The sequence below is a fragment of the Trichosurus vulpecula genome, chromosome 5 (assembly GCF_011100635.1).
Source record: "Trichosurus vulpecula isolate mTriVul1 chromosome 5, mTriVul1.pri, whole genome shotgun sequence".
NCBI lineage: Eukaryota > Metazoa > Chordata > Mammalia > Diprotodontia > Phalangeridae > Trichosurus > Trichosurus vulpecula.
This window is the reverse complement of record NC_050577.1, coordinates 148,514,979-148,530,529: the sequence shown is the minus strand read 5'-3', so window position 1 is coordinate 148,530,529 and position 15,551 is coordinate 148,514,979. Positions and strand designations below refer to the sequence as shown.

At 36.9% G+C, this 15,551-nt stretch overlaps 1 protein-coding gene across 1 annotated transcript in view; it reads right to left on the bottom strand.

Moving 5' to 3' along the window:
- The window catches only part of SRPK2 (SRSF protein kinase 2), a 281,169-nt gene that overhangs the window by 197,712 nt on the left and 67,906 nt on the right, over nt 1-15,551 (bottom strand).

Sequence of the window (15,551 nt, the reverse complement as noted above, 5' to 3'; positions counted from 1 at the left end):
TAATGTGAATGTATATGTACAGCCTATATCAGACTGCATGCCACCTTGGAGAAGGGGAGAAGAGGGAGGGGGAGAAAGTTTAAAACTTATGGAAGTGAATGTTGAAAACTAAAAATAAATAAACTTATAAATAAATATGAAATAAAGTTGCAGTTCACAAAAACATAATACAGAGGAACACAATGGGCATTAGTAGCTAAAACATATTACCAATGAAGAACCACATAAATGAAATGGCGTAAAGACTATCATAAAGATATATAAGCAGAAAACTAGATCAGGCAATAACGTAGTAAAAGAAATGGACAGCTTATGAACAGCACAACTGTTCCAATGGTATTTAAATAATATTGATGATGATGATGATGATGATGGTAACAATAGCTAGAATTTATACAGAGCTTTTAAGGTATACAAAGAATGATACATATATTATATCACTGGATCTTCACAACAATTTTGTGAGGTAGATGCTATTACCATACCCATTTTATAGATAAGGAAACTGAGGCTGAGAAGGATTAAGTGACTTGCCCAGAGTTATGTAACAAGTGTCATAAATGTAAAGAAAAACCCTCAGCAGGTTGAGCAGACCCCTGCCCCCATGGAAGATTCACAAGAGGATATAAATAAAATTTTCCCAGGACAGGGATACAATCTGAACCACTGGAGAGAACACAGTGATTAAATCACAAGTCCACCAAAGTACCTAGCAGTATTATAAAAATCTAACATAAAACCACTTAAAAATTCACACAAATTACTAAGAATAAGATATACATGTTAACATCAAAATGACCAAAGAATATTAAAGGGAGACCTAGAAATTAATGACACAAAATATTGATAACCAAATGAAAAGTTATTAAGATACTCTAGTAATTAGAAAAATGTAATTTTAAAAACTAAGATTATCACATGACATCCATTAAACTGCCAAAGATAGTTGTAAAAGAATAAAATTGGCAAGCAGTATAGCATACTGGAAAGAAAGCCAGCCTCAAAGTCAGGAACCTTCTTCTGACATGCTAACAAGTCACTTAAACTGTCAATGATCCAGGCAATCTCTAGGATTCTAGATGCCATCTGCATTACTATGTTTCCAGCAACAATGAAATGACAGAGAAAAAAGAGGAGAGAAATAGTGGGGGAGGTGGGGGGAGGATAGACAGACAGGGTGAGACAAAGAGAGAAGAAGTAGAGAGGACATAAATGAAATGGAAGAAGTCACAGGCCAAGAAGGGGGAAGGGGAGAAGGAGGAAGTAGTGGAAGTAGAAGAAGTAGTAGTAGTAGTAGTAGTAGCAGTAGTAGTAGTAGTAGTAGTAGTAGTAGTAGTAGTAGTAGTAGTAGCTGCCATCATCATAGCAAGCATTTATATAATGCTTTAAGGTTAAAAATCATTTTACAAATATTTTCTCATGTTATCCTCACAAACACCCTAGAAGACGGGTGCTATCATTATCCTATTTTTATAGATGAGGAAACTGAGGTGGAAAAGTTAAGTAACTTGCCCAGGGTTCACAGTTTAAGTGTCTGAGGCAGGATTTGAACTCTAGGTCCAGCACTGTATTCTCTATATCACCTAGCTGCCAAAGTAGGGAGTAGGAAAGAGAAGAGAAGAGGAAGGGAGGAAGAGAAGACCAACAGAAGAGGAAGGGGAGAAAATTTTAATGCCAGCAGACCTAAGACAGAAAAAATATTGAATGATATACTACTAATGGAGCAGGAGTTTGTTCCAATCTTTTTTTTGAAAACAACATGGCATTACAATGACCCAAGAAAGTGACCACTAAACTAGGTCATAAGAATATTAATAGGAACATAATACCTATCTATACAAAAATATTCACCATAGGGTTATTTGTAATTTTTTAAAACTCTAACTGTATCAAGTAATTCAACAACTGTGGTATATCAACATATTAGAATTATATCATGCCACAGGTATGATTACACACAGGTGTAAACATATAGAATGTGAATATAGGATGACATATGAAATTATACCAAATGAGGAAAGAATAATGAAAATAACATACACACTGACTTAGTCATAAGGTTATAATATTACATATCAATGGATTACACCCTCAGAATTACCTTTGGCTCAGAAGGAGAAGCTTCACTCTATCTTCCCAGGATCCAAGTCTCCATCTCACCTCCTGGTTACCACCAACTCCCAGATAAGTGACTACACACCTAAATTTTTGGTCCTAGTTTTTCTTATTTTCCATTCTTATTGGCACTACACAGATTAAGAGAGATTCTGCACAGTTCTAACTCTCTCTGTAACTGGGGGTGCAGGGGAAAACTAGCCAGTAAGTCCAGTCCTTATGAGCATGCAATCTCCATGTAAAGTCTGGAATATGCACAGATATTCTGTAACTTATCTTGTTCTAACCATGAAATAAAGAGGAGCCTTTTGACTGCTGGGGGAACTCTAATTGGGCTGCATTCAAAATGTACTAACCAGCAAAATCAAGCCTTTGGCCTGTGCTCTTTTTCTCCCTGTCAGTATTTGTGAAGACAGAATTTTCTTTAAGTCTCTAGGTGGGGACAAACCTTGGGCTCCATCCAAGGCTGACATGTGGCCCATGAATATGGGTCTTTGTTCTTTCTGAATATTCTTTCCTGTTTTAAAGGTGTATGACAGACAACTATGACCTTGTGAGCTTAAGGTCAGAATGGCAGCCACAAAAGGTCTGGGACTAGAGCCTACACTGGGTTTTATAAACACATAGCCTAGCATTAAGCCCTGGAGAAACAACCTTTGGGATCCAGCTCAGTATTAGTGGAGGCCTCATCCCAGTAATTATGCTGCATTTGAAAGTGAACTTGGTAGGACCAATACTATGTAGAAATTATTTTAAATTTGAGCCTACTCTTCTCAGAGAGTGAGGCAGAAAGGGAGAAGAGTGCTCACTGTCCCCCAGATGTTTGCAGAGGGGGATGTTTAAAACTCAGTTCTTGCTACTCAGTGTTAATTTATTAAATAGAACTTAAGTATTAATCACTGATGGTTAACAATGGGTGAAACACACCGAATGAGGACTAGTGGTGATTGTGCTAAGAGAAAGAAAATACAATTGTTCAGGGGTACCCCAGAACCCTAAAGGGAAAATGTATCTGGCTTTACTCTGGGGAGATTGAGTCCAGAGTCTTGCTTCATCTCAATGGGTCTTCTTGTCTCCTCTACCACCACCACCACAAAAAAAAAAAAAAAGGATTTTTGTTTTTGGTAAGGACTGTTTATGTGTCGTTTATTAACGGATATATACTAAGTGACATTATGCACCAGAATATACCATGGTGCTAAGATTTTATCCACCCTCATTCTACTGTACATAAATTAAACCAAAAAAAAGTAAAGACCATTAAGCAAAAAATTCAGAAAACAATATCACTATAGATAATTCACTGACTTTAAAACATCTGAATGATAATTAAAAGGCAACAAACAAAGCAATGAGCATTTTTGTTAAGTACAATACAAGCTAAGTGTAGAAGATACAAATACAGGGCAAAAAAAAAAACAAACCCACAGGTCTTGCCCTCAAGAAACTTACTTTCTAATGAGGGAAGACAACACACTACTGAAAAATGGGGTAGAGGTTGAGCATAATGTTCATGAAGTCTAGAGCATCATAAGCAGATCTCAGAGGGAAATGAAGCATGACCTGCCTGGGCCACTCCCTAAAATAAAGACTGCAGTGGGGGAAGAGGGTCACAGAAGGGGAAGAATGTTGCAGGGTAAGGAGGCAGCTGAGGCATGATGGTGAAGTTCAGAGATACTGCCAAAACTGCTTTCAACTTCTGTGAATCATCACTTTATTAGGGAAATAAGAATCACAGAATGTTTTTCTCATTTTATCAGTGAGGAAACTGAGTCCTAAGGAGATAAACTGAGTTGCCTACATTCACACAAGTAGCTGTGTGACTTTGTCAGTGCAAACATGAGAGAATCCAGGCTTCCTGACTAGCAGTACTATATCCTTCCTAGTACATCCTAAATTATCAGCTCCCTCATTTACATAGTGAGCCAAAACTGACTAGATTTCTTTGAAACCTCCTCAGTTTTCTTAATTTCTCTGGTAACAGAAAAGATAATCCCTACAGCCCAGTCCTTCCACCCTCTTTCCAGAGCCAGGGACACCCTGTAGCTAGGTTGCAGAAGTTTGCTCCAGCCTCAACAGCCGGTTTAGAAATACCCCTTCAGGAGCAAACTTTGCTGTGGGCGGCAACCCAAAAGCACCACTACTGCTAAGCTCTGAACTGCAGATCCCAGGGGAAAAGGACTCTGAACTACTCGTGCTAGGTCAGAGAACTGAGAAACAGAGGGTATAGGACAGTTAACCAGGACAGGACACCAGTTTGCATTCCACCAAGCTTGAGGAAAAAACGCACAACATCTAGCTGGGGCCAATTCTAACCACCCAAAATTCACTTGGGGCAGAGACCTAGGCTGGCGAACCATGAATTGCCCAGTACGGCAGGAGGCCAAGACACTGTGAGATCCAAGCTCCACAATCAGAGAGGAGAAAGTCAAGAAGTGAGTAATAAGGAAAATAAGGTATGGGGAAACAGAGTACTAAAGATTTCAGAAAAAAAGAAAATTCAAAGAACTTGTACATAAAGAAATAAATCAACAAGAAAACAGTAACAACAAAAGGAAATATGTAGCATCCAGATCTAATAAATGAGTTCAAGCCTCTATAAATAAACACTCCAAAAGAAAATGATCAAACATTTGATGAAAGAGGACCCTGTGAAACTTGAGGAGAATGTAGAAACACAACACACTGTTCCTGAAGTTTAAATGAGAAATGACAATTGGGAGAGCAGAATTTATAACCTACATAAGCAAAAAATGACAAGCAGAATAGAAAAATTTGAAGCATCTATAGCAAATCTCATAATAAAATAGAGAACAATATATTAGGAATGCAAATACACAGAAGTGAAGGAAAACCTGGAAGAAAAGAAAAAACGGTAAAATTAAAAGAATGTATACTCACTGTGCAAGCAAAACATACTGATCTCAAAGACAATATGCACAGAGACAACCTAAGGATCATAAGTGCCACAGAAGAATGTAACAGAACAAAACATCTTAACACTCTAACAAAGGGAAAAATAGAAGAGAACTGCCCAGAACTTTTGAGCACAAAAAATGAAATTCCAATTGAATTGAAAAAATTCACTGATCAGCTCTTAAAAAAATGTTAATAAGCACTGCAAGTGCATGCGCACGCGCGCGCGTGCACACACACACAGGTATGAACAAAAGAGTTAATCTAGCCTCCATGTAGAAAAAAAAAACGATTTATACTGACTTTTCTGGGGGGAAATCAGAAGTAGAAAAATGAGCCATTAGATGGCTATCAGTTGTTACACTCAGGATTAAGAGCTTCATATTTCTGAAATTCGATATGGTGAGAAATTACTGAAAGTTCTCTTTTTAAATGATCTTTCCAGGCTTGTAAATCAAGTATGAAGCAGTACAACACTATGGCAGAGCTGGCCTCTGATCCTGGAATACTTGGGTTTAAGTCTCATCTTTGATACATACCCTGGCCAAACCATTTAACTTCTCAATGCCACAGGTAACTCTCTAAGATTATAAATTGCAGAGTAATTGCTAATCTCCATCTATCTACAATGTATGTTTACATTCAATCAATCAACATTTATTCAGTAACTACCATGTTAATAGTTACTGGATAAATATTAAAAGTTACTTAACGAGAAATAGCATTGGTAGTTCTTCATCTCAGTCTCCTTATATTGATGAAATTTTAAGTCTAGCTTTAAAAAAAAAAGATAAAACATTTGGGAATTATACTTTAAATATAATAGCATTGCTGATGGGAGATATGAATTAACACTAGTATGGAAAGCAATTTGAAATTATGTAAATAAAGTTATGAAAACGCCCATATAGTTTGACCCGGAGATTCCACTGTAAGGCCCAAAGGCCACCCAAAGGGGATGACTGACAAAAAGAAAGGCTCCGTATATGCCAAAATACTTGTGGCAGCACTGTTGCCCCTCATATCAAAGAACTGGAAACAAAGTACATGCCCACAGATTAGGGAATGATTAACTAAACAAATAATGGTACATGAATGCAAAGCATTATCTAGAAATGAGCGTGACAAATCTAAAGACATATGGAAAGACACACATGAAGTAATACAAAAAGTAAAGTAAGCAGAGCCGGGAAAATATACATAATGACTACACAATGTAAATGAAAAATATATCCCTTCAAAAGTGGCACTGGATGACATAATACCATCCTCCCCTCCCCATATGAGGTATCATGCCCTTACCTGGTATGACCAGATATACAGTATGTTATGACTAACTTATCCTTTGCTCTTGAAATTGCAGGAGTCATTTCTTCAAAATTGTCTGTAGATGTTTTGTAACTAACAACTTCACAAATTGTTCTCTTCATTTATACTAAATGTCCTATCCTATAATAAATGTTTTGTAATTCTTAGTGTTTGCATAGACACTCAAGACCCTTTTCCATTTGCTGTGAAGACCCTATTACAAGCTAAATTCTGGAATTCCCAGAGGAAAACTGGGTGGGAATACGAATCTAAAATAAATTCTAGATTAAAAAGTTCTGAAGATTGAATTCAAGCTATGACCACACAAGAGCTACTCTTCTGCAATTCTGGACACAATCTATATTTAAAATTAAATTTATTTTAATTTACAATTTATGCATATAGTAAAACACTGTGGGTTTGAAAAGAAATTTCTGCTTACCAAATACTTTAATAAATCAGAGATTAGCCAGTAATTTTTTTTCTTTTTTCAGATTCAGAAATTAAACAGTGAAAAAAAGAGCATTTCCATACAAATAGTAAAACAGTGAGAAGGCTTTATATGAAATCATGAATCTCCATTTCATATTAAGTTTTTTTAAAAAGTATATAATAAATTCTACACATTACTCTCAAAACAGTCCTGCCTGTTTGTGCTTCCTTCTAAACTTGTCTTCTATTCTCTTCAGTGTATTTTTTTTAATGTTTCAATGGTCTTTTTTTTTAAATTTCACTAATGCTATCCTTCCATCCCCAAATCTTCTTCCCCCCAATTAAGAAATAAAAGAAGAAAAAATTCCTTTTAACAAATAAGCATAGATAAGCAAAATTAATCCACAGAGTAGCCATGTTCAAAAATGTATGTTTCTTTCCGCACCTTAAGTCCATTGCCTCTCTGCCAGGAGGTTAATATGCTTCATCACAGGTCTTCTGGTGATGTGATTGGTCATCACATTGAACTGAGTTCTTTAAAAAAAAAAAAACCTCAAATTTGTTTTCTTTCATAGTGTTACTGTCCTTGTATAAACTGTTCTCCTGGTTCTGCTTACTTTATCCTACATCAGTTCATAAAATCTAGGATTTGCTAAAATCGTCTCTTTTGTAAGTTATTGGCCAATATTTCATTATATCCATATTCCAAAATTTGTTCTCCCATTCTCCAATCATTTTTTAAAAAAACAATTCTTTTATTTTGCTTCTCCCTTTTAATTCCTCGTTATCAGGTTTGTTTTGTTTATGACTATTTCCTCCCTATAACATACTTCTCTTAAACCCCATCCCCTTCCCCTCTCCCTACTTCATGTCCTGTTGAGTTTATATTTCTATGCCAAACTTCTGTATGTGTTCAACCCTACTTTGTCGATTTTAGTTAAGACTAAGTTTTATCTGATATCCATTCTCCTTTTTTGTGTTTGTATACTCTTCTCCCATTCCCCGGTTAAGAGAAATAGCATGAGTGAGGGGGGCAGCACCAGAACATTGTACACAATTACAGACACATTGTATCTGCGATGACTGATAGACCTGGCTCTTCTCAGCAAGGCAAGGTTCTAAGACAGCTCCAAAAGACTCATGATGGAAAAAGCTATCCATATCCAGAGAAAGAATTACGGAGTCTGAATGAAGATTGAAGCAAACTATTTGCTCCCTCTTTGTTTTGTCTTGTTTCTTCTTTCTCATGGTTCATTCCATTGATTGTAATTCTTCTTTACAACTTGACTATTATGAAAATGTTTAATGTGAAGGTTTACGTAGAACCTATATTGGATTACATGCTATCTTGGGCGGGGAGGAGGGAGGGGAGGAAGGGGGAGAAAATGCGGAACTGTATGTTGTAAACTAAAAATAAATTTAAAAGAAAAAAAGAGGAACAGCATATTCCACCTTCTTCCTCCTCTTCTACACTGGTATATTCCTTGTACCCTGCCTTCTCTTTCTTTTCTCCCCCTCAAAATAACCAGTCCATTCCCAAGTTCTCTGATCTTGACTCCCTCAAAATACCCTCTTGAAGATATTAAGGTTTTGAAGGGACCTTATTCTCTCCGTTTTAGAATGTTTGCATTACATAATCATACAGCTCCTTCCCATTCCTCAAATAAATTTACCTTTCTCATTTTCTCTGAACTCCCTTGTGTTTATTTAAGACTTCCTAGTGAGCTCCATTCTTTTCATCAGAAATAACTGAAAGTCTCCTATTCCAGTATGGGTCCATTTCCCGCCTTGGTTTTAAATAGTTCATTTCTGGGGAAAGCTTACCACTCTCTCTTCTAGGCTACTTATTTCTCCTTTCAATTCTTTTCTCTAGAGTTTTTCTTTCATTTTTAACTCTTCATTTCTTCTAGGCTTTTATGTAGTTCTTGTAAAAAAAAAATAAGATCCATTTTTCTTTGAATTTTAGCTTACAGTTGTTTCAGAATTACTTCTTCTTTGGGGATTATCTCTAAATCTACCATAATTTTTGACATTCTTCATTGTTTTCTTTGATGTACTTATCTCCCCAGAGTTAGTTCCTGAAATGGAGCTTTGTATCATAGTTAGACTCTGCCCCCTGCTGTACTTTTGAGTGGGACAGTCAGTTCTGCTGACCTGGATCCTTGAGTTGACCTTCACAGCCCAGGGTAAATGCTCTCTCTCCAACCCAAATCTTTGAGGCTCCAAGTGCTTGCCCAGAAATCATCCAGGCTCTGAGATAGTTAAAGTAAAAACTGTAGTATTTGAAGGATAAGTATATGTGTGTTTAAAAGAAAATAAACAATACCAAAATATTAGATTAGTGTATAAAAAGTTGGCATAAGCCCTGCCTTTCCACCTGCATGTGGAAACCTGCATAAATGGCCCTACATGGTTCTTACCAGCTGGTCTAAATGTTCAGGATTTAAGAAAATGAATGCTAATGAATGATATGGGCTCAATTTCTTTCAAGTAGATAAAATCAAAGGTCTGGAGAACTGAACAGGTGAATTCTTCAGAAACATAGCAGATTTAATAGCAAATTTCAGAAGTCTGAAGATGGCGGCTGGTAAGCAGGGAATAGCATGAGCTCCGTACCGAGTCCCTCCAAAAACCTAAAAAAATGGCTCTGAACCAATTCTAGAACTGCAGAACCCACAAAACAGCAGAGGGAAGCAGGGCTCTAGCCCAGGACAGCCTGGATGGTCTCTGGGTGAGGTCTATCCCACACGGAGCTGGGAGCTGGGAGCTGGAAGCTGGGAACGGAGTGGAGCAGAGCCCAGCCTGAGTGGCGTGGACCATCCAGACCAGCAGCCGGGCAGAGCATGCCCTAGTGCCCTGAATCAGTGAGCTGCAGCAGTTACAAGACTTCTCAACCCACAAACACCAAAGACTGCAGAGAAGGTTAGTGGGAAAAGCTGTGGGAGTGGAAGGAGTTCCCAGTTCGGCTTCCAGCCCCAGGGGCAGCGGAGGTGGGGCAGCTACAGCTATTGCTGCTTCCGGCTCCAGGCCCACCTGATGGGAGGAATTAAGTGGCGGATCAGAGCAGGGGTGCACAGCCTGCTGAAGATCTAAGCCCAGTTCAGGTTGGGGGTTCTTGGGGAAGGAGGAGTGCTGGTGTGGCAGAGCTGGCACCTCCCCCCCAAACGTGGAACATAGAACTCTCTAGTCTACAAGCAGTCATACCCCACTGAAAAACTCAAAGGTCAAGTTGGTTGGGAATATGGCCAGGCAGCGAAAACGCACCCAGATTCAGTCTCAGACTTTGCATTCTTTCTTTGCTGACAAAGAAGACCAAAACATACAGACAGAAGAAATTAATAAAGTCAAAGAGCCTACAACAGAAACCTCCAAGAAAAACATGAACTAGTCCCAGGCCATGGAAGAGCTCAAAAAGGATTTGGAAAACCAAGTTAGAGAAGTAGAGGAAAAATTGGGAAGAGAAATGAGAAGGATGTGAGAAAACCATGAAAAACAAGTCAATGACTTGCTAAAGGAGACCCAAAAAAATACTGAAAAATACACTGAAGAAAACAACACCTTAAAAAACAGACTAACTCAAATGGCAAAAGAGCTCCAAAAAGCCAATGAGGAGAAGAATGCCTTGAAAGGCAGAATTAGCCAAATGGAAAAGGAGGTCCAAAAGACCACTGAAGAAAATACTACTTTAAAAATTAGACTGGAGCAAGTGGAAGCTAGTGACTTTATGAGAAATCAAGATATTATAAAACAGAACCAAAGGAATGAAAAAATGGAAGACAATGTGAAATATCTCCTTGGAAAAACCACTGACCTGGAAAATAGATCCAGGAGAGATAATTTAAAAATTATTGGACTACCTGAAAGCCATGATCAAAAAAAGAGCCTAGATATCATCTTTCAAGAAATTATCAAGGAGAACTGCCCTGATATTCTAGAGCCACAGGGCAAAATAGAAATTGAAAGAATCCACAGATCGCCTCCTCAAATAGATCCCAAAAAGAAATCTCCCAGGAATATTGTCGCAAAATTCCAGAGCTCCCAGATCAAGGAGAAAACACTGCAAGCAGCCAGAAAGAAACAATTTGAGTATTGTTGAAACCCAATCAGAATAACCCAAGATCTGGCAGCCTCTACATTAAGAGATCGAAGGGCTTGGAATACGATATTCCGCAGGTCAATGGAGCTAGGATTAAAACCAAGAATCACCTACCCAGCAAAACTGATTATCATGCTCCAAGGCAAAATATGGATTTTCAATAAAATAGAGGACTTTCAAGCTTTCTCAGTGAAAAGACCAGAACTGAATAGAAAATTTGACTTTCAAACACAAGAATCAAGAGAAGCATGAAAAGGTAATCAAGAAAAAGAACAAGAAAAAGAAATTGCAAGGGACTTACTAAAGGTGAACTGTTTTGTTGACATTCCTACATGGAAAGATGATGAGTATGAATCATGAGACCTCAGTATTAGGGTAGCTGAAAGGAATATGCATACATATATGTTTATGTATATATATGGGTGAATGTGTATGTGTGTATATATCTATGTGTGTGTGTGTGTATATATAGATAGATAGATAGATAGATAGATAGATATACATATGGAGAGGGAGAGAGAGAGAGAGAGACAGAGAGAGAGAGGACACAGGGTGAGCTGAAGATGAAGGGAAGATATCTAAAAGAAATAAAATCAAATTAAGGGATGAGAGAGGAACATACTGAGAGAGGGAGATAAGGAGACATAGAATGGGGTGGATTATCTCACCTAAAGGAGGCAAGAGCAAGCAGTTCTGTGGGAGGAGGGGAGAGGGCAGGTGAGGGGGGAATGAGTGAATCTTGCTCTCATCAGATTTGGCCTAAGGAGGGAATACCATACATACCCAATTGGGAATCTTACCCCACAGGAAAGAAGAGGGAAGAAGATAAAAATAAATGGGGGGGATGACGGAGGGGAGGGCTGATGGGGGTGGAGGTAGTCAAAAACAAACACTTTTGAAAGAGGACAAGGTCAAGGCAGAAAATTCAATAAAGCGGGATGGGTTGGGAAGGAGCAAAATATAGTTAGTCTTTCACAACATGAGTATGGTGGAAGGGTTATACATAATGATACATGTGTGGCCTAGGTTGAATTGCTTGACTTCTTAGGGAGGGTGGGTGAGAAGGGAAGAGGGGAGAGAATTTGGAATTCAAAGTTTTAAAAACAGATGTTCAAAAACAACAAAAATGTTTTTGCATGCAACTAGAAAATAAGATACACAGACAATGGGGTGTACAAATTTATCTTGCCCTACAAGAAAGGAAGGGAAAAGGGGATAGGAGGGGAGTGGGGTTACAGAGGGGAGCGCTGACTGGGGAACAGGGCAACCAGAATATACGCCATCTTGGAGTGGGGGGGAGGGTAGAAATGGGGATAAAATTTGTAATTCAAACTATTGTGAAAATCAATGCTGAAAACTAAATATGTTAAATAAATTAAAAAAATTAAATTAAATTAAAAAAAATTTCAGAAGTCTTATGATGTTTTACCAAAATGGCAAGACCATTAAGCTTTTCATTAAGTTAGTTATATAGAATGCCAATATATCATAATCTACTTTGGATCTTCACTCCAATACAGAATTTCTCAAACACCCTGCCAGTAAATACTTACCAAATTTGTAAATTCTCACTTTAAACAATTTTCCTTTCATTTCTCAGTGCAAAAAATTCATGGAAGAGAATTATTACTCTATTTCTAAGTCTTTGCTACTTTTATAAAACATTATGAAGTATAAAATATTTTTTCAAAGCAAATGAAAAGTATGCTTATTATTATTGGCTTACAATCTGTGAAGATTCTTATTATACTTATTCTAATAGAGTCATCCATGATATCAGTTAAATAGAAAAGGTTCTTCCTCTGCTGCAGCCCAAAAATTAAGATAAACATACAAATATATGAAATGCCAAACTAGAACTAAAATCATAGACTTTCAGAATCCATTATGTGAAGAAGCATCCTTACATACTATTTAGGTTAAACCTCTCATTTTAAAGAAGGAAAAAAAACTGAGATCCCAAATCACACTATTAAAGTGAGTGGAAGTATGAGGATTTGAATTTATGTTTCTTAGGTCCCGTTATGTCTACATTATATCAATCAACAAAAATTTATTAAGTAACTATTAAGTTCTAGGCACTGTTCTAAGCAAGGGAATACAAAAACCAAAAAAATGAAACGGTCTCTGCTCTTTAAAAGTTTATCTGTTATCAATGAAACACTAGATGTATGCAAATATTCAACTAAGTACTTTTTTGGAACCATTCATAGATATGGCTAATTCCTCTCAAGTCAATGAAGAATAGAAACCACCACTGCCTCCAGCCTCCAGCCTCATTATATACAATCTTCATATGTTTTTACATAAATTCTCATTTGAAAATCTATTTAATGTACCTCTCAATAGTTTATTATCTTAAAGGGACTGGGAAGACCACAGAAAGAAATCGATGCAACTGTTGTCTTTCATATCACAACATAATTGAGTAATATATCCATGGTATATTTTATTACATCATTTATTCCTCTTCTCATCCAAAAGTATTAATTGGTAACATGTAGCATCATGATTATTCACATTATGCATTATTCCCTTGTCTTGTGTGTTATCTGTAATTTTTTCTTCTAAGATCATGGAGATTCCATAATTTACAGCAAAAAAGGATCAAAAGGAGAATGATATGAGAAAGATGAGCTTTTGTAGTAAAGGAACCAACTTGGGATTACCCAAATACTGTAGCATTTTCCAAATGTTATCCAATCCAATCTTTTCCCTCATTTAATTCTGGCCCCAGTTCACAAGTCATATATAACATTTGCCCATGAGAAAGATACTGATAGAGTAACTTCACACTGCTCATGTGCCTACATGGCATTGCTGGGCAATATGCATTTTTAATAACTTTCTTCCTCCAATATGGCCAGACCACTCTCTTTCACCAAATGACTTTGACTGAGAAAGCTTTCTGGGGCAGCTAGGTGGCGCAGTGAGTAAAGCACCAGCCCTGGAATCAGGAGAACCTAAATTCAAATCCAGCCTCAGACACTTGACACACTTACTAGCTGTGTGACCTTGGGCAAGGTACTTAACCCCAATTGCCCTGACTTTCCCCCTTCAAAAAAAAAAAAGAAAAAGAAAAAGAGAAAGCTTTGTACTCTTTCTAGGCTCAATATAATTAGCATAATGCAATCTGTGGATTTATGCATTTGAAGAACCTCACCATCAAAAGAGAACAAATGTTTTGTTTTGACTTGACCCAGACAATTTCCACAACACATATCTCCAAGCTCAGCACTTCATCTGATGTCAATATTCAGAACAAAGTTATGATGGTAGCTATTTCTATAATTGTAGCTATCATAGATTCATATGTGATTTTGATGCCCACATGGAAGAAAACTTATCTGAGAAGTCTGTTCTGCACATTACTCCTAGAAATCATATCATGTCTAAAATCAAATAAGAAAACGAGAATAATAATACATAATCACAAATATATTTTTCCTATTTGCTAGAAAGTTCACTATATTATGAATATGGTTAGAATTGTTTGCAGTTAATCAGGTTTTAGATATTCTAGAGATCTTTAAATAAAAGAAGAGTTGGGGGAGGATGAATTGGAAGAAAATGACTCATTTTATCCATGGTGTCCTAAATCCCATTATCCAAGGCTATTCCCAAAAGCAGTGCTTTCAATTTTATTAACTTTAATCATTTTGGATTGTGTTATGATACCATTATTTTATTCACAACTAGGAGACGCAGAGTTGAAATAGGGATGTAAACTCCCCACATACTCCATGTATAGACTGATAATATTATAAGGCATTTCATTCTTTTCAGAGCCTGTTTATATTATCCTGTATTTAACCCCACAATCACCCTATGAAGTAGGCAAGACCAACTACCCTCATTAAGTGAAACTAAAAATTAAATTTAAGAACCACTCAATATGGTAACAGTCCCTTTTTCATTCAATTTTTTATTTATTCTCTTCAATTTTCTATTTTAATTAGTATCTAGAGGCAGAAAGGTATACTATAAAAGAGCACTAGACTAGAAAACAGGAGAACTAGATAGTGATCCCAGCTCTACCATTTACAACCTACATGACTTTGGATAAGTTACTTATCTTCTCTCAGCCTCAGTTTTCTCCCATATAAAATAAGGGAGTTGCACTAGATCAGGGGTTCTTAATCTGGGGTCTACAGTTTCCCAAAAGGTTCATAAATAGTTCACAGGTTTTGTGAAACTGGGTCAGGAAAAATCTAAGTTTATTTCAATACATTTAATTTTATTTGTAATCATACATATTTTATTTTAAGCATTTAAAAATATTATTCTGATAAGGGGTCTGTGAGCTTCACCAAACTGCAAGGATCCATTACCACAAAAAAAAGGTTAAGAACCTCTGAACTACATGATCTGCAAGGACTATTCAAAATAGAAAATTCTATGATTTCTAAGAGGCAGCCTGGTATAGTGGAAAGAACACTGGATCTGGAATAGTTAGAGAAGTCTCCAGTGGAGGATGTAAGATGTAAAATTTAAAAATTTCTATAAGGTCATACGTATAAAACCCTTCATCACTGTATATCTACCTGTGCCTTGACTATGACTTATTTTCTTGGTTCTATACAAAGAATTCTATTTATGTCTTTCTCATTTCCAAAGTTTATTTCTACAGTTATCCCTTGCTGCCTACAAAGCCATTTCAATTTGCTTTTTATAGTCTCCTCTT